Raw genomic sequence first — 6,651 nt, forward strand, 5'->3', positions numbered from 1 at the left:
CCCTTTTCCGGCAAGTCTATCCAACATCTGATCCATGAAGGGCATAGGAAAATGGTCTTTTTTAGTCCATGAGTTCAGTTTACGGTAATGCATACACACCCTCCATCCAGTAACTGTTCTCATTGGAACAAGTTCATTCTTTTCGTTGGGGACCACAGGCATTCCCCCTTTCTTAGGTACACACTGAACCGGGCATACCCAACTACTATCGGCAATTGGATAGATTACTCCGGCATCCAACCACTTGATGATTTCCTTCTTCACAACCTCTTGCATAGGAGGATTCAAGCGTCTCTGGTGCTCAATACTCGGCTTATGATCAGGCATGAGTTGAATTTTATGAGAGCAAATACCAGGAGGGATCCCAATAATGTCCGCAATGGTCCACCCAATAGCTCTTTTGAACCTTTTTAGTACCTTTACCAAAATCTGAACCTGTTGTTCATCCAGGTCTGATGCAATGATTACCGGCAAAGTGTCGCCATTTCCTAAGAATTCATACCTAAGATGAGATGGGAGAGCTTTTAATTCAACTTTTGGAGCCTCCTCTATCGATGGTTTCGCGGGTGGGGACTCACGAATTTTTCATATCAAGCTCAAATTTCTTCGGTTTAAACCGAAAATCACCTCAGTCAAGAGCCGTGACTAATGACTCATATTCTTCAATGCAATCGCTATCAAAGTTCATTGTCACTGCCGCTAGTGCTTCGACACCTAGACATTCTTCTATTTGTGTCCAGATGTCTCACCCATGTTGTAGGATATAGCATATACAAATTGGATCTCACCACTCTGCCTCGTGGACCTACAAATATTAAAGGTCACTTTCTCATTGTTCAACCGAAATTTCATCTGCCCCTTTTCCATGTCTACTAAGGCTCTTCCCGTAGCTAGGAATGGCCTCCCAAGGATAATAGGCACTTCAAAATCAATCTCGCAATCAAGAATAACAAAATCAGCTGAAAGATGAATGACTCCACTTTTACTAGCACATCATGAAGTATCCCTATGGGCCGTTTAAATGTTCGATCAGCCATCAGTAGCCGCATCGCAGTGGGCTTTGGGTCACCCAAACCCAACTTCTTGTAAATCGAGAGGGGCATGAGATTTATGCTTGCCCCAAGATCACATAATGCTTTCACAAAATGTAATAGCCCGATTGTACAAGGAATAGTGAACGCACCCGGATCTTCTTTCTTTTGGACCAGAGATCTTGTAGCAATAGCACTACAATGCTGCATTCTATCATCATCCTCAAAAGTAACCGATCTTTTCTGTGTGACCAGATCTTTCATAAACTTGGCGTAACCGGGCATTTGTTCTAAAGCTTCTACCAAAGGGCCATTGATAGAAAGCTGCTTCAACATTGTTATAAAACGCCGATATTTGCCATCCTCGGTCTTTTCACTAATCTTTGAGGAAATGGGGGTGGTGGCCTATGCATAAGAGTTACCTTTTTAGGCACTTCAACATCTTTTGCAATGCTATCCTCTAAATCAGCATCAACATTTACCACTTTATCAGTATCTTTTGTCACCCTATTCTCATTAGATGACATAGGTGGGTCAATGGCTTGCTTGCCACCGCGAGTAGTAATTGCCATACAATGTCCATCATTTTTCGGATTTTGGACAGTGTTGCTAGGAAGAGTGCCCGGTTGCCGTGTGTTCACAGTTGCAGATAATTGGGCCTATTGTAACTCAAGTTGCTTAATCGATATTGCATGTATATCAACTTTTTGCCCAATACCCGCTAAATCATTCCTCAACTCTTTATTGTGATCATCACTAGCATCGAACCTCCTCATCATTTTATGCAACATATCCTCAACTCGCGACATACTACCTCCACCATCCCTAGGAGTAACTTCACGATTTTGAGGAGGAACATAGGGTCCATTTCTATCGTTTCTATTACCATAGTTACCCCTGTTGAAGTTGTTGTCGCGATTGTAGTTTCCATCTCAGACATAATGACCCTCACGATTGTAGTTACCATAGTTCCGACCTTGGTTCCCTTGAACTTGGCGCCAATTCTCCTGATTAGAGCCTTGGGCACTTGGTCGGAAACCCCCCATCTGTTCATTTACTGCATAGGAATCCTCCTCATAGTAACACTCATCGTTTGGAGGTGGTGGTTTAGCCAAGTCGTTGACTGCATTAATCTTTTCTGCACCCCTAGTGACATGTTTTAGTACCAACCCAAGCTCAGTTCTCATCTGAGCCATTTCTTCCCGAATCTCATCTGTGGCTGGGTTGTGAGTGGATTGCACTGCAAAGGTGTTTCTCCCTGTATCATACTTTCTAGTACTCCAAGCTTTGTTGTTTCGGGAGATTTTCTCTAATTTCTCAGCAATCTCAGCATAAGGACATTCTCCTTAAGATCTACCTGCTATAGTGTCCAACAGCGCTTTATTGTTATCACCCTGTCCCCGATAGAAGTATTCCTTCACTGACTCATCATCTATATGGTGATTTGGAACACTTCTCAAGAATGAGGTGAATCTATCCCAAGAACTACTAACTGACTCTCCTAGTAGTTCCACAAAGTTGTTCACCCCGTCTTTGTGGTTTAATTTCTTAGAGACCGGATAGTAGTGTGCTAAGAAGACATCCCGTAGTTGGTTCCAAGTGAAGTTGGAGTTGTATGGGAGCTCAGTGAACCACAGAGCAGCCTCTCCCGTCACTGAGAGAGGAAACACTCTGAGACCTATTACATCTAGATCCAAATCAGGCCTCCCCACACAACTTTTACACACTGCCCTTACCTTAGCTATATGGGCATGTGGATCCTCAGAAGGTAGCCCTGAAAACAAACCTCTAGTAGTGAGCATTTGCATCAGGCTACTAGTTACCACAAAAGTGTGGCCTATGGGTAGAGGGGGCAAGACAAGTGGCCCATCCGAGTCTGCTATGTTATCATACCCTCTGTAGTATGCTTGGGGTCGTGGAACATGATTTTGTCCCCTCTATTGATGTTCACCGGGAACGTCGGGTAACATCTGACCATGAACATCCACTGGATTTGGGATGTTCTGGTTTGGATCCTCATCAATTATTCCCAAGTTTCGATTTATGTTGCGCAGTGTACGCTCTAACTCACGATCGTAGGGAAACAATGGTTATCTTCCTCTCCGTGTATTTGGCATACAAGGAGGATAGTTCAGAAAGGAAATCAAAAACAATAAAACAAAGTAAAATCAAGAAAATATCAACTAAATTATAGTAATAAGTTCAAGTTAATCTAAAAGCTAAATTCCCCGGCAGCGGCGCCAAAATTTGATACGCTCAAACTTACTTCTCAAATGAGAAGTAAAGCGGTCGTGTCAAGTAAATAACCCAACTAGTGAGGTTGCGATCGTTCCCACGAGGAAAATAGTCTAGACTTAACCTCAACCTATTATTACGATCGTTTAGTCAATAACTTCCTTGGAAAGTAAAAATATAAAAAGGGGGGTTCTATATCTAAATAAGTGAAAATAAACAACGAACTTGAAAGATACACTTAACAGCTTTTAATTTTGGGTTTTAATCAATTAATCAAAGTAACTAGGGTTACGTGTTCCCCACAGGTTCATAACTTGATAACTCTAACTATAACAATTCTTTCCTAGTATCTTGCATGCAAAGTGATAAGTTATGTATTTCTAAATCCTTGGTTCGGCATCTAGAAAATCTCACTCCGCACCTTGGTCCGGCTATGTGTGTTGCTATCATAACCCTTATCCTTACCTCATATTAACCATCGTATTCGATATTTGACTAAGTTATTACCTCGTACCAATCAATACTAGCCTATTAGATAGTATGCACTAAATCTATGTTAATAATTCTTTTCCTATTATCTACCTCCTTGGTCCGACAAGTAGCATTAAGGCGAGTTCTAACGTTGGCCATCCGTTAAATAGACTTCTAAATGAAAGAATTATTAATACATGCCAGACACTATTCTAGAATTGTTCTTTTAATTAGGGTTTATCTCATTATTTGCCTATGGTTCCCACAACCCTAGTTATGGAGTTTAGTTACTCATAGCCATAAACACAATATTCAAATATATTAAATAAGAATTCATGTACTTACTTCAATGAGAAAGAATAAAGTCCGAAAGTTTGCTTGATTAATCACCACAAATCACTTGTGAGAATCTCTAAATCAAAACACTAATACACAGAGTCTAATAATATGATGTCTAATCTAGCAGAGTCTAACCTCAAAAATGAGGTTTTTCGAACTATTTATAAAAAATAAAAATCTAATTAAACAAGGATTCTAATTTCTGGAAATCTGCCAAAACGCGGCTTGGTCGACGGACCTCGCGACGGACCGTCGTGGTCACGACGGACCGTCATGGACTCCATCGTCCCATACTAAGCAATTTCTTCTGCTGCTCTCTTCATTCCCCTCAACGGCAAGTATGACGGACCGTCATAGGCACAACGGTCCTTCGAGGGTCTTCGTTTCAAAACACTTCAACTCTTGGAATCTGGGTACTGCGATCACTTCTCTGAACTTCATGACGAACCTGCAGGACGGACCATCGTAGCCACGACGGACCGTCACAAGCTACGTAACCCCACACTTGGTCAGACTTCCCCATTTTCCTTCAGCAGCTTCTCTACGCTGCCATCTACGGACCGTCACAAGCACGACGGACTGTCATCAGCTCCGTAGGTGGTCTCTTCTGCATTTCTTCACTCAAAATCTCCGCATTCAACTTTGGAAAGATTTCCTGCAAAACAAGGAGAAACTCATATAAAATCTAGCACAAAAAGACTTTTGGACACACTAAACTTAAGGAAAAAGTATTAATTATACCGTGAAACCACGGTATATCAGTAACCTCAAGGCATGCTTGTGCAAAGCATGAGTAAGACCCTATAAATCTGAATCATACTAATCAAACCAAGTTAGGTTGTCATACATACTCTTCATCTTTTGATGCAAGCTAACATCATCTTTTAAAACACTTGAACTCGTATACTAAACTTTGAGTATTAACCTTAGTTCACCAGTCAATCCCTTGATGTCCATGAACACAATGAGATGCTTCCATAAGCATGTCTAAGTTCATTCATTGCACATGAACACTATGAGATACTTCTTTAAGCATGTCTTAGTTCATACTCATCTCGTTATCTTTGAACACTATGAGATTCTTATTTAAGCATGTCTTAGTTTTTCGTTAATTTGAACACTTCGAGATACTTCTTCAATAATTTATTAGTTCCTCATTCATCTTGTTATAGTTGGGATATATCCTAATCGACATAAGACCATGTAAGCTATCACATGATCCCTAATGAGTCCATGATTTGGAATCGTTTAGGTTTTTATTTTAATAGATGTAGTATCCTCAAATTCATATTTTGTGCCAATAAATAATATAAATCCTTAAGTTTCAGGTATTTGTATTGAGGAACAAACATGTACACTAATGAGCAAAAAGGAACAAGGTAACTGAAAAAATAAAGAAAAGAAGGCTTATGGATTGCCTAACCCATTGGTCGAGTCGTCGAATGGCTAAGATTTAGGCTAATTTTCCAGAGTGCAAGTCTTGAAGGATAAAATCAAATGGGATATTGAAAGGATAATTAGGGAGTCACAATGGTTCTGCTCTGCAGAGGTAGATCGCACAAAGTTATAGAACTTGAACATGTTGAAAGCTAAAGTAGAAAAGCGATGGAATTGGACAAAAGGAGATCCCGACTTATTGTTCCAAATAGTCCTGTAACATTTCGCAATTTAAAATAGCTAGGAAGAAGCTAAAAACTAAAAATAGTAATTTTTGAAAATAATGAAAATCTGGAAATTTGTAAGTTAGGAAAAATGAGTTTTTGGTCAACTTCAAATGTCCATAACTTCTAGCTCAAGATTATTTAGAGGTACTTCTAGATATGGAATGAAATATGTTAGAAACAATCTTTCTAATGCCACTACGTTTCTGCAATTTTGAGTTTGTATGAGTAAGTTATTCCCTTTGGAAGTTGGGCTATTCGATTAAGGAATTGACCAATCCTGATTTTAGATGGGTAGTTTTGTTTTTTTTTACCTAATTAATTAAATTCATTTTTAGTAATTAATTGGGGTCAAAACTGAGTTAGGTTAGTTTATGCTTTTGAAAATAGAGTAAGGGTTTATAGAGAAAGAACACATGAAAAATGAGAAGAGGAAAACAAGATTCGCCAAGAATGATCGAACTTGGTTGTGGATTTCGCCAAGGAATTGATCCTACAAGGTATGTGAGTCTTTCATAGCATTGGGTTCGTTCGACCACGTGCCAAAAATGTATAATTCAGCGAACTTTGTCCTTAAATAGTTTGAAAGTTGATGTTCTTGTTATGTATTCTTGAATTTGAATGATGTTCTAGAATTGAGCTGAATTGAAGAGTAACTGAGATTTTTGCGTTGAGTTTTAGAGTTGTTTTGAGTTAGGTTCTTGAGTAAATTTGCTAGGTATTGGTTGTAAAATGAATTTGAGAATAATAGTCGAGTTTAGGCAAATTTGGGCTGGAAAACGAAGAAGAAAAAAGTTGGACAAGGAACATGTACGAGGTCCAGTGAGCAAAAAGTAGCTCCCCGTCACGGCTTGGACGCGGGCTCCTCTATCTCTAAATTTAGTTTTGCGATCATTTATTTATAAATATATCCG

Source organism: Solanum lycopersicum, chromosome 12, assembly GCF_036512215.1.
Source record: "Solanum lycopersicum chromosome 12, SLM_r2.1".
NCBI lineage: Eukaryota > Viridiplantae > Streptophyta > Magnoliopsida > Solanales > Solanaceae > Solanum > Solanum lycopersicum.